This window comes from Rhinolophus sinicus, linkage group LG03 (assembly GCF_036562045.2).
Source record: "Rhinolophus sinicus isolate RSC01 linkage group LG03, ASM3656204v1, whole genome shotgun sequence".
NCBI classification, from domain to species: Eukaryota; Metazoa; Chordata; class Mammalia; order Chiroptera; family Rhinolophidae; genus Rhinolophus; species Rhinolophus sinicus.
This window is the reverse complement of record NC_133753.1, coordinates 117,652,474-117,666,754: the sequence shown is the minus strand read 5'-3', so window position 1 is coordinate 117,666,754 and position 14,281 is coordinate 117,652,474. Positions and strand designations below refer to the sequence as shown.

The 14,281-nt window shown below is 33.6% G+C and overlaps 1 pseudogene; it reads right to left on the bottom strand.

Moving 5' to 3' along the window:
- Positions 1–1,162: 1,162 nt before the first annotated feature.
- On the bottom strand, positions 1,163–2,628 carry LOC141570394 (glycylpeptide N-tetradecanoyltransferase 1 pseudogene; annotated as a pseudogene).
- Between the last annotated feature and the right edge of the window lie 11,653 nt (positions 2,629–14,281).

The window sequence follows — 14,281 nt, the reverse complement described above, 5'->3', positions numbered from 1 at the left end:
AAAAAAAAAAAAAAAATCCCATGGAAAATTTTTAGCTGGTCCACCATTCTTGGGAGGCTAGAAAAATATTTGTCATCTGAACCTAGTAGCTTATCATTTGAAATCTGTTTTATTTTAATTATTTTTTCTTATGTTCTATGATCTCTCTTCCATATATGTACTTTTCCCATCTACACTTAATTCTGATCACATAAGTTTAAATATGATCAATCATTGTACAGTGTGGTTTCAATAAAATATTCTGTATAAAACAAAGATTTATCAATAATGTACAAATTAATTTGCCACAAATGTTTGTAGGATAATTTAAAGTGTCTGTAAGATAGTGGAATATAGCATCATGTAGTAGAGTAGGCACACAGTAGGTAATTTCTATTTTTAAAATTTTAATGGTAAAAAATAAAAAAATAATAAGAGAAAATAGACGTCTATAATTATAAGTAATTATCCGTCCCACCCTGAAACCTCCAAATTGTTTAGCCTCTCCAGAAGCATCATTATTAAATTTATTTTGTTACTTTCAATATATTTTCTATGCATATATAATCATGTGTAAATTTTAATATTTAGTTTTCATTTCATTTTGAGCATTATCAAACCTATTTTCAAAATAACTAACTCTTTTAGTAATATCAGTTCGCTTTTATACTGCAACTGTTTTTTTTTTTAATTTTCTAAATAACTTTTCCTTTCATTCCTGAGCTATGCCAGCTTTATCCTTCTGTTGTTTCATTGGGTCTTTGAAGCCAATTAACTATGATTTAAGCTTCTTTTCATTAAATAGGCCATGTTGCCTATAATTGATGTTTTTAATAATATATGAGAATGTATATGAGTATACTTTTATTATTCACCCATTAACTCCATAATATGTCAAATATGAGCTAGTTTTCAGCAGTTACATTCCCTTGATCACACCTGCATAAGTATGTGATTAATTGGAAAGCAGGGAGACCAGAGACAGGACCAGAGGTGACATCATGCAGCCTACGCCATTGCAATACAATTGTCAAGTTCAATGGCGCTTTGATAAAGCCGGTTTGCTTCTGTTCCCTTTGCCAGGGATTCTCACTTTGTGAAAATTGGACCAACAAGTGATAGGTTCTATTTCCTGGTTTGAATTCTCAGTGGCTGTTAGCAGAATCTCACTAGCTATTGGTTACTATAACACCAGCCCAACCTTCTCTGTCCCCATGCTGGGGCACTTCCAATTGTAAAGGTCATACTGCAGGTTGCCGTTCCCTATGCCAAACATGAGCTTCTCCAGGAAGATTTTGTTCCCCATGAGATCCAGTGCATTGAACACGTCAAAACCTTTCATTTTGGTGAGAGCAAGAGTGTCGCTCATGAGGTCTGGATGTGAACATTGTAGAAAGAATATGCAGCCTTTAGACTCTTGTGGGTTGGATGGTTCATGGTGGTGAGCCTATAAAAGCTCAAGAAATCTGTCACCTCACCAATTGCATTCTCCACTACAAAAGTGTTGATGATATTTTCTTTCCTGGGGGTGAAATCAGTATTCGACCTCCTCCTAGCTCATGACTGGTGTGAGGTGAAACTGCGTCAGGTGCCACCTGGTGAAGAGCTTGTGCACTCTCTGGAATTTCCTTTATTTCCATTGGTCGCAATCCAGCTGTCTCGGGATACTGGCAGTCAGCAGAGCTTCATGGGTTGCGGTACTGTATGATCATATTTCTGCTCAGGTGGGAGAACTTCAGTCAGCTTTTGTGGGCTTAGAGACTGATGCCAGTATCTGCAGGTACCACAAGCTTTTGGTATTAACACCCAGGCATTGTAAACAGTTTGAAAATGCCCTGCAGGTGAACCTGCGAGCTTATCTTGTGGACCAGAACTAGAGCCACCCTCTTGGAGCACAACTTCTTGTGGATGCACAGGAAGTTGATCTCTACTGTGTTCTTCTCTGTATCGTAGGTACGAATGTTTGCTGCAATGGCTCTGATGAACCCAACCAGTTTCCAACTTGATACCACTTGAACCCCACGGTGCCATTGGGGGAGTTAGGCAGATGGCTGGAAAGTCCATAAAAGAAATTCTGGGGAATAATCAAATTGGAACATGTTGTCATCATCTTCCACATAATTCTCATTCAGGAGGGTGTATAATTCTGTCAGCACACCAGATCCCCAGGTCCAAGGCATCTCAGGTGAAGCGCGGGGGAAGGTGTAGGGCTCCTGACAGATGTTGTCTTTGTCAGACTCCATGGGACCTTGTGTGTCCACCACTTCTCCCAGTTTGGGGATGGGTTGTGTGTCCCAGAACTGGTAGCTCACTTGCTAGCTTCCTCCTTTGTTTTGGCAGGTCCCTAGCTGCCTGAAAACAATCCAGTGGCCTTCTGTATTTCCTGGATCCTCTCTGCTGGCAAAGAGTTCATCTTCACAGGCCCATCCTGATTTTAATCTGTCCTGCTGCCTTTCTCTCACTTCTTTTTTTAGTTTCTTTTCTTCCTTTTGGCCTCAGTGTCGTTGAGTGGGGCTCAAACCATCCTGGTTGTAGCTGTTTTCCTGGTTCTCATAATTGCTGCAGTGTTCATGGCTGTTTCCCTTCCCTTCCATAATCTGTGTCTGGTTGCGGAGGTGCTGGTGATTTCCCCGCTGTCTTGCTCTCTTCTGCAATTTGAGTAGCCAACTATTTTAAAGAGAAATTGTTTCTCAGTAATTTCTTCTGCTTGGTATTCTATGTGGTAATTTAAAATTTGTTTATATATTAATTGTATTCCTTTTACTCATATTTTCTTGTCATTTCTTTGCATATATCACACACTGTATAATTTTTAATTATGGCTAATATTGGAATGAGAGATATTATTTCTGGGCCAGCTCTCTGCTTAACAATAGTACTTGAGTTTGAGCCAGGGCACTGAGTTGGAAAAACATGCATATAGAATTAGGGTCAGTTACACAAACTCATTAACATTTACTCTTAGGTATATCTCTGCCCAGCAATAGCAGACGATATTTTGACTCATAGCAGAACCCTACGTTTCACATGTCCTTTGGTGTTTTTGTTTGTTTGTTTGTTTGTTTGTTTTACTTTTCCTCTGTTCGGAGAGATTAGAAGTTTTTGAAATAGAAGTTTTAGAAATATAGTCACTTAAAATATTCCTGTACCCTGGCACAGTGACAAGAGCCTTAGGTAAAGATAATATGTCCATGATGTTCTTTATCCTATTCCATTTCCCTTGTCACTCTTTGATGTCACATAGGTACAGGGACTTCCTTGCAGCCTTTATGTGCCAATTGGCCTTACTTTTTCCAAGAAGGTAGCACTGGTCTGCCCCAACCCTTAGGGCATTACACCTAATTTGGGAATAGTCAGTGTCCTATTTGAGATCTGAAGTGGTTTAAATCCTTAGTATCCTCCTTCAATTTGGCCCATATTTCATTATATTTGGCTTTGGTTCTTCCATAAATTCATTAAAAATAAAAGCTTATATTTCTCTTATTTGCCTTTATTCCACTGATTTCAGAGTAGAAAGTAGAGGAAGCAATGATTTTAAACAATAACTTTTAACCAGAAAACTTTAGACTGAGTTTATTAAAGACAGTTTCCATTAATTGCCATTACAAAGCAAACAATACGTACATTTTTGCATATTTTATTTCTTAAAAAAATTCTTTAGAAATTACTTTTGTTGCATAGATAGAAAATAATTCTCATTGTTTATTTCTAATTTTTCTAAGTGTTTCTAAGATAAGTTAGCAGACATGTTAAATTCTTTTTTTTAGACATGGACATTTGAGTTTATAATAATAGTATTTTGTTTATTTTTTTCTATAACGAAAACAATGGTGGACAGTTTGACTAAATTGTTTTTAAACTAAACAGGGGAACAAGAAAGGAAGACTATTAATAGGGAATACAAATAGAAGGACAAGTTTTAGATAAGCTGCCCTTAGTAAATGCACACACACACGCGCATGCACACATGTTCCGTGTGAGGTGGGACAATTAAGTTTGCACACTCTTCCTAGAAAAAGTGCTACATACCTGATTGCTGAATATCACTATGGTCACCTTCAAAGTACTCCCCTTTGGAAGCTATGCACCCATGCCAGCGCCTAGTCCACCTTTCAAAGCAATTTTGGAACTCCTTTCTGGAATGACTATCAGAGCTGTCGTCTGTTGTATTACCTTTGATGTCCTGAATGTCATCAAAATGTCTTCCTTTCAATATTTCCTTTATCTTTGCCTAAAGAAAGAAGTCATTGGGGGCCAGATCAGGTGAGTAGGGAGGGTTTTCCAATACAATTATTTGTTTACTGGCTAAAAACTCCCTCACAGACAGTGCCATGTGAGCTGGTGGATTGTTGAGATGCAAGAGCCATGAATTATTGGCGAAAAGTTCAGATCGTCTAACTTTTTCATGCAGCCTTTTCAGCACTTCCAAATAGTAACCTTGGTTAACTGTTTGTCCAGTTGGTACAAATTCATAATGAAAAACCCCTCTGATATCAAAAAAGGTTAGCAACATTGTTGTAACAAGTTGGCGAACTTAATTGTCAGAACTTTGTGTGCGTGTGTGTGTGTGTGTGTGTGTGTGTACGTGTACCAGTTGCCAAAAAATTAGGGAAATGTATGTGATTTTAGAATAAATACAGTAAGATTTGTGTTTAACTTCTTAGTTTGTTGAATTTGTTTTTGTTTAACTGATTTTAAGGAGTCAAATAAATATTGAATTGAGGGAATTTTTCACAAAAAGCAAAGGCTTTTGATTCTCTCTCTTAGCACTATAATCACTGTGATGAGCTGGTGATCAGAACTGACTTAAATAAATTGTTACCAGGAAGACTGAGGAGTTGCTTCCCAAGAAGATGTGTTAGGTATGTTGTGTGATTCCCTGCCCAGTCTATTTTAGAGATGAAAAGAAAGTTTCAGAGGTGTTACAACTCAGCTGGATATGTCTCCTGGAATACTGTGCTTATTTATTCAATCACTTACTGACTGACTGACTTATTTCCTTTAGCTCAGAAGACAGGTAGGTCCGCCTCATTCCTACTCCATCATCGTAGAGGTTATTTTTGACCACATGTTGATGAGTGTTTTGATTTTATTTTAAAAAGAAAGGAAGAAAATTATGTACATATTTTATACAAAAAGATAATTGATCAATTAATTCAGAGGTCATTAAATTTCTTTATGTTCTTAAATAAATCCTTTATCGGTAATGTATACTGGATTTTTTTTTTTCCATTTTAGAGTTCTTCTTGATGGAAGTTAGCCACATTTCTTAGTTCTTTTCCCTTTTTATCTTCTTAGTTAGTTGAGTAACTGCCCATTGAATTTGATTACTTTCCATTTAGAAACCCTTTTCTGTCTTCTTCCCATACCCAAGTTCTTTCTAAAACACTTAACCCATCCCAAGCATTAATAGTACTGTTTTATCACATCTGAAATCCCCATGTAAAAATTTGCATATATAAAAATGCACATTGCACTCCAAACTCTGTTGTGAAACAGATATATTTCATTTTGTAGGCATGTTCTGAACCTAGGAAAATGTTAATCCCAAGAATATTACATTTAGAAAGGTCAAGGCAACCACTGGGAAATTTTCTTAAAGCTGTTCATTACAAACTGAAGCGTACCCAGTGTTCCCTATCACTCAGAAGACATATGGGACATTTTGTATTAATAGTAAGCAGATGTTTTGCTCACTTTTAAGTGGTTGTTTGTAAGCCTGCGTTATGGAATGGCTATAAAATCTAATAATTATAGACAATTTTGAAGACAGACTAAAATTTGAGTTCTGAATTGGAATTTACCATCTAAGGACTGAAATACTAACCTATGAGCCATCGTTTTGTTTGTTAGTGTAAAATATTTTACTATTACATTAATAAAATATTTAGTTGATGACCAAATTTCTGCTTGTGGATTTTATCTTCAAATAATTAGGTTCATCAATCATATACTATTGAAAACTAATATCTGAATGCCTACTTGAAATAAATTGTGAAATACTATTTGCCAAAATAACAGATTTGGAAGAAGTATTTTAGAAGTTTCTAGTTATTTGTAAGATAGGGGATTGTTTTGAATGTGTGACCAACATTTCAGTTTCTCCTAATAAAGTAATATAACAATATCTTTTATTTGAATGAAGAAGGCTAGAGAGCAGGAATTCTTATAAAAATGAATGTATTTATATGAATTTATTCACAGAATGGAAATCATAGGCAACAAGAGACAGGTATATGGTGGTATTCAGGTTTAGAGACATGTGAGAGGTGTCAGCTGGACAGCGTGGTTTACTTGTAGCCAGATTTGGGTGATACAGCATAGGGAAGAAGGGGGAGTAGAGAGCCTTCCCAGCAGTGGTCACAGACTAGAAATTAGCCAGGACTGCAGGTACTATTTCTAAGTAAGCTGGCAACACCAGGTCATATATGAGCTGGCAACATATGAGTGAATAATAGATGGTAGGATTGGAGAGGAAGAAACTAACTCATATAGAGCTTTTACTGTCTTCCAAAATATACTTAAATGATTTGACACTGTATGTATATGTAAAATGATCTTGCTCACAGTGGGAGTTTTGCAGATGCAGAAAGAGAATATTGTGTAACTCATTGAAGCAATATGTTAGCAACATTTAAAAATTAGAAATTGAATAAGTAGATGACACTAACATAAACTTAGCAGAGGTAGGATATTGTTGGAACAAAATTCTGACTACTTTAACCCTAAAACTATAGTTTGCAAAGAAGCCTTGATTTTTTTAAGCAGTAAATTCTCGTATTTTCTAAGTCCATGTCAGTGTCTGTAAAACTAATGGGAGTGGATCCCCAACCTTCCTGAGGTTGCAGTAACACCAGAAAAACTGTTCTCTGTGAATCACATATTACCCTGTTTCCGCAAAAACAAGACCTAGCCAGACAATCAGCTCTAATGTGTCTTTCGGAGCAAAAATTAATATAAGGCCTGATCTTATATGATATTATACAAGACCCTGTCTTATACTGTAGTAAAATAAGACTGGGTCTTAGTTTAATTTTGCTCCAAAAGACTCATTAGAGCTGATTGTCAGCTAGGTCTTATTTTCGGGAAACATGGCAAACACAATAGACTCATGACGAATATGTCAGGTTCAGCTTCTCACTCAATTTAGTAAAAAGAATGGCATTGCACAGACGGCATACTTGCCCACTGAAATGACTCTTGCTATAGTCTTCATAAGAGTTATATTAATAGTTTTCATAATTAGTAATTTACTGAGGGAGAAAATTTTTCGCTCTTTATTTCATCTCTTTTCATAAAGAAAATAATGAGGTCAGAATGATAGATTAGATAAATGCTTTTGATCTTGTCTTCTTCATAGATTTTAATCATAACACTATAAAATGTGTATAAAATGTATAGGCTGACAGATCTATTTAGTTTGTTTTCATTTCTTTTCAGCTCAGGAAGAAAACAAAATTCACATTTAAGAGTCCATTTGTTTGCATATCTCTGGGTTATTATGTCTCTGGAATGGATGCAACACAAGGCATTAAACTTTTGTCCACTCCACCTTAAGAAGCAAAGAAAATAAACATCACATTAAAGCAATGAAAGGAAACTGCCACTCAGGACTGGCTTTACTTTAAATAGATAATTGTTTAACATTGTGTAACCTCTTTCAGTCACTTTCTTTTAGCTTGTTTTCATCATTCCGAACAAATGACTAATAGTGTTAGTTTGCCCTCTTTAAAAATACATGCTTTTGTTTTACACCATATTTAAAAAAGTTCCAGTGAGCAACAGGTGTTAGATATGTGAGAAATAGTCATGCTTAATTGTAAATTATAGTTGCCATTCCTCCGAGACAGACAGTTGCTTGAATCTTTATTCACAAGCACAACTTTTCATAACCCAAAAGTACAAATCATTGAACTCTATTACTCTTTGGAAAAGGTTTTCTCTGACAATAATAAAATAATATGAAGGAGGTTTTGTGAGCCTCAGGAGCTAAAGATACACTACATCTTATCTTGGTTGGCTCTCAGTAACTGTTTATGGAACCAATTAAGCAAGAAAGATGAAAACAAACAAACAAACAAACAAAGCCAAATAGACAAATAGACCGACAAAGGAACAAAAAAGTATCCAACAAAAGATCGAAGATATTTAGCATATTTCCATTCATATGATTTATTCTCTTAAATAGCATTTGTAGCTATAACCATACCAGGGTGATGTAGAAAAACTATGTACAATATGAAAAAACATGCCATTTTTTTTTATATTTGCTCATAGAAAATTATTTTTACCTCATTCTAATCAGAATTTCTCTGCCATATTTGTTTTTAAGCTAATAAATAAAAGGGAGAATTAATGCTTTGTCTAAGTGTAGGATTTCTTTTTTGAAGTGTACCTTACTTAAATTGAGATGATTCTTTAAACAGCCTGTTATATCTAAGTACACAAACCTGTTCCTAGTAGCAGGGAACATCTAGAATTCTTTTGATTGGATTTAAGAACAACCATTTAGGCTTGGGATCCAAGAAATAGTATTTAAAGAACCAGCAGCTATCACCAATATTTTTAAAAATATGGTTACATAGCAATTTCTAGAGTACTATGATATATCTATAATATTGACCATCAGAAGCTAGAAAATAGAAACAATCGTAACATCTACAATAAAAATTTGTTTTCTATTTAAGTGGTAAAGGAGATAACCTTGATATAACCTAGCTCTTTTTATTTCTCATTGTTTTACTTTATTGATATTATACATAAAAATTTTTATGGCCAAAAATTGAAAAATTTAGGAATGTAGAAATTGGAATAAAAAAACATCATTGAGATTTCTGTTTGAATTTTATTCTACCTACAAGTATACCTTTATTAGAGAAGAATTAGGAAAATACAGTTATTTGATTTTCGAACATTTCATAAGCATATTTCCTTCTTTTATAAGAGTATATTAACTTTAATATTTAAACTCTCATGTAATTTAAATAGCATATTAATTTAAGTAATACATTGGAAATTACTGTATGATATATTGATACATCAAACATCTTCATTATAATATTAGGTAAACTAATGATGTTTATGGTCACATTTGTGTAATGTTGGCAGCGTCTGTACTGAAATATTGAAAACCAGAAAAAAAGAATCAAGTATGATATCCAGATTCATCAAATACCCAATACATACTGTATTATTTTTCTAGGGCTTCCATAACGATGTACCACAGACTGGATGGCTTAAACAATAGATAGTAAATATTTTCTTAGTTCTAGGGGCTAAAAATCTGAAATCAGATGTTGGCTTGATTAGTTTCTTTTGAGGCCTTTGTACTTGGTTTGTAGTTGGCCATCTTCTTCCTATGTCTTCACATGATCTTCCCCCTAGGTATGTCTGTGTCCTAATCTCTTCTTATAAGGACACCAATCTTATTGGATTAGGCCCTAATGATCTCATTTTAAAGACCCATCTTTACTAAAAACTGATCTCATTTTAAAGACTTATTTTAAAAGTCCTATCTCCAAACGCAGTCACATTTTGAGGTATTGGGATTAGGACTTCAACATATGAATTTGGGGGGCATAATTCAACCCCAAATAAATGCAATTATATATTTTATAAAAGTAAATAAAAACTTATATAGGCTATATTAAATGTCTTAGGCATTTCAGATGTCTCAGAATATGTACTTTATCTTGAAAACATTATTTTCCAAATATGTTGGTTTATATTCTCATTCAGGATTGGGTTAGAAACTAGGTAAATAATACATGTATTTGTTAGATACAGAAAGACCAGTTAACATTTTTTTTTTCAGTATTTACCTGTTCCTTTGAGCAAAATGTTACTTAGTGTAGGGTTCTATATCATTAATATGTGACTATAGATACTTGAGAATAAGAAAGAAACCTCAGTGTTAGGTAAGTAAAGTTATCTTAAAGTTGGGTACCAGAGAACTAAAGTACTAGAACTGATTTAGATGTTCTAAACAGGAAATGATCATAATGAGTTTTGTTTTTTCAGCATATAAAATGTGGTTTTAGACTCAAATAAGTTAATGGACACTTCTGTTGTCAGATAGAGAAAAGTGATTTTGCCAGTATTTTAATTGCAATCGTTTATTGTTATTCTTGAAACCCAACTATTGAAATCTTTATGTTTCTAAATAAAAGAAAAATAATGCTAAATGAAAAAGATTATTATTAGAACATAACATTAGAAATTATTATATTTGACTTATATAAGTGGATTGTCCTCAGTATTAGAATATTATATTAATAGAGTGTTGCCGAAAAGTAATTAAGTCAGAGAGAAAAATCTTTTTATTGATTTTTCTCAATCTGTCATATCTGCTTTATATTTCAAAGTTATATATAGCCTGTGATGCAGATAACAATATGACAGCATCTACATGATATTGCAACATCCACATGAAATTTAAAAAGAGAAATTCTAGATATGATATATTTATATATTATTTTTAATATATCAATGTAATATACACCATTTTGCTGCCTGCACGTTCATTTCCTCATATGTATGAGAACGCCTAATGCCATAGATTTTCTCTACATTATTTTATTTAATATTCCACATTCCATCTTGACACAATTTCATTATATAGTATACAATAATTTCTTTATGCAACCTCCTCTTGCTGCAACAGTAAGTTGTTTCCATTATTTTTATAATACACAATAATGCATGAGAATTCCAAGGCATTTATCTGATGATTATCTTAAGATTAGTTCCTAGAATTAGAATTTGTAGAATAAAAAGAATGCACATATTTAAAGTTTTTGATTCATGGAGCCAAGTTTCTCTTTAGAAAGGCTATAGAAGTTAACACATCATTCACTGAAATCTATGAGGATGTCCACTTCCCTACACATCATCTAACACTATATTATTAATATTAATATTTTGTTTTCAATCAGGGAATTGGATAATGATGTATCTTTCCTATAATTTATCTGATCTGATCTTTGTTTAGTAGCCATTGAAGTTCTTTGAGGAATTTCTTCTTTGTTATTTGACCCTTTTTTCATTAGCTGGCCCCAACTAATTACAATAATAATAAAAATCATGATTAACAATTATGGGTACTTAATTATGTTCCACATACTTTCAAGCACTTTACATGTATTTAATTATTGCGCTCAAAACATTTCTACAAAGAAAATAGTATTATCGTACTTGACAATAAAGTGGGTGGAACAGCTGAGAATTGAAGGCAGGAAATTTGGCTTCAGAGTTCACGTTTGTAACTGTTATGCAAGGCTATCCACTTTTTCTTTATTTTTGTGTTAATACCTCTTTTTAAAGAAGAGAGTTAATCCTTTGTTATGTATGTGGCAGATAATTTTTCTCAGTTGACTATTTTTCTTTTGATGCTTCTGATCCTTTGATAAACAATTTAAAAACATAAAACACATTTAACTCTTCTTGAATCCTATCATATATCTATCCCTATCTCTGTCTCTATCTCTATCTATAAAATTGCTTTCTTTGTTTTTTTGCTTAGAAAGACTACTTTTTCATGATTATATTCTTATGTAGTATTCTTCATTAAATTCTAGTTTCTCATTTTAGGTTGAAATACACAATACACGCATTTTGCCCACCTCGCTCTCAAAACTCATTGGGAACATGCTACTTGTATCAATAGGGATAGATGTCAACACATTTCTCTTAAATGGGAAGGGGATGACGACTGCTAAAGTGGGAATGGATTCGGCCTAGAGTGGGATCTTAGTATTTCATAGTAGTGTGTTTATAGATATTATTCCAAAATTGATAAGTCAAGAATAAGGTTATAAGTGAATTAAACTTATAAGGTTAACCAGCAGAAAAATTAAAAGAGAACAATTTAAAAGTCAGTCTCTCTGGGAAATGGGGAGTAGGCAAAAACTGTTGCTTTTCATTATAATCGTGAATTTTTTCCCCATCATGTGTATGTGCTACTTCAGTAAGACTCTTTAAAATTAAAATTTAAGCCACTAGAAGTTCATTTTGGTGAAAAATAAGGTTAAAAATTATTTTATGAATGGATAGTCTTTCTAAAAAAAAAACCTTCTTTGTATACCAAATTGAAATGCCATGTTTATTCTTTCTTACACTCCTAGAAATATTTAGATCTGTTTCTAGACTTGCTATACATTTTTTAAAATCTGGCTATCTATTTTAACCAAGTGTCAGACTATTTAGCTATTATTAATGCACAATGCAATTTGATATTCTGAAATACTTCAGACGTTTACATTTTCATTAACAATTTTCACCTGTTTATTTCTCTGGGTCCAAGTATAAAAAGAAAAGGAAAGCAAGAAATGTGAGCAATGACAAGGAGAGCGATAGCTTGTATTAGCTTAGGGAAAAACACACACATACAAATACCTTATTTAACAAAAGTGCCCATGTCTGAATCATTGACTATCCAGTGTTGAAATTTGACATTCTTTCTGCACAGAAACTGACCTCCATAGCCCATCAGACATCATCTTTGTTCTCAGTCTTTCTCAGTTATTTTTGGTTTTACCCGAGTACTCAGCAGTTTCTTCTCTATATATAAAATCTTGAACCATATGTATAATCAGGACTTTAAAATATAGATCTCTAGGTTACTAAAGTTTCATTTGTGTGTCACATATATACATTGCATTTAAGCATATGTTTACATGTGCTTATAAATATACCGAATGAACTACAATTATAAATTGATTAAGCTGTTACACTTATTTTTGCCATAATTATTCTTATGTTCTTTTCCACACGTTCTACTGTCATAAACTACAAACACTGATTCAGATATCCAAAATATTGGACAATCCTAAGACTAATGTGGATTTAGGAATTTATTATTGCAAACATGAGATTACTTTCTGTTTGAAGAAAATGTCAGTTTTATATGGATTATAATTAAAATAATTAAAATTGCTTTTCATCCTCTATGCATGTTCTAAATAAGCAAGTTCTTAATTGAGCAAACCTTCCTGGGTTTTCTTTTGTTTTTGTTTTTTATAAAACAACTGAGGATATAGTATCCTTAATTTATGCTTATTTTTATATCAGCAAATATGGAAAACTCACTATGTGCTAAACACTGAAATAGTCCTGGTCATAAAATATTAAATATAACCCAGACCCTTCTGATGATTAGGAAAGAGACAATGAGCAAACAGACAATTAATGGAAAAATAAATGAACAAGCAAAACAGAAACAAACTCATGGATATAGAGAACATTTTGATGCTTGCCAGATGGGAGGGCATTGGGGCCGGGTGGAAAGGGGGAAGGCATTAAGAAATACAAATTGGTAGTTACAAAATAGTCATGGGGATTAAAGTATAACTTAAGGAATGTAATCAATAATATTATAATAACTATGTATGGTGTCAGATGAGTACTAGATTTACCTGGGCTATCACTACATAAGTTATATAATGTCTAATCACTATGTTGTACACCTGAAACTAATATAATATTGCATGTCAACTGTAATTCAAAAATTTTTTTAATTAAAAAAAAAAAAAAAGAAAGAACAGACACAAACAAGCAAACTGGTCATGATGCTAGCCCATAGTGCACTCTAAATACGTATTCATGCATAAATAACTTCTCAATTGCTGAGGACGTACATTTCTTGCTTCCTTTATAAATTAAAAAAATTGTTTGGTTTAAACTTCAACTTGTGGAGTAGACTTTTTGATGCCCTACTTAGGCTTATTTTCTATCCGTCGCTTTTGAGGGAAGGAAGGACAAAGAGAAGAGGATTCTTATTTCTGAGATCGGGTGTGCTGTATTAGCTCCCTAAATGAAAAGAAAAGTAGAGATATCCTGGACCATTGGAAATTGAAATGAGATACCTTAAAATCTCAAAAATATCTCTATCCCAAGTTTCCTACAACCATGGAAAAGTGCAGCACTTAACTCCAGCTGCAAAGAGCAGAGCTTCTTCACTGGATCACATGGGCTGTTCCCAGCCAATCAATGACCACGATGGGGTATTAGTGTGCAGAGCCCCCCTTGGCCCAGTCTGTCTGGGAAGTACTCTGCAGTGTGGGACTCTTCCCACCCAATCCTTCCTTCTCCCTCTCCTTCATAGGTTCAGACCTTAGTATCTTGATGTGAGGTTTCTTCTTGCATTTGTCGGTTCTCTCACCTTTATCCTTCACAGGTACTTTCCCAATAAATCTCTTTTATATCTGTTCCCATCTTGACATCTACTTTCAGACAACCCGAATTTACATAACCTGAAATAAATAAATCAACTGGAAGAGATGCAGTTTTATTTATTCCCAACTCT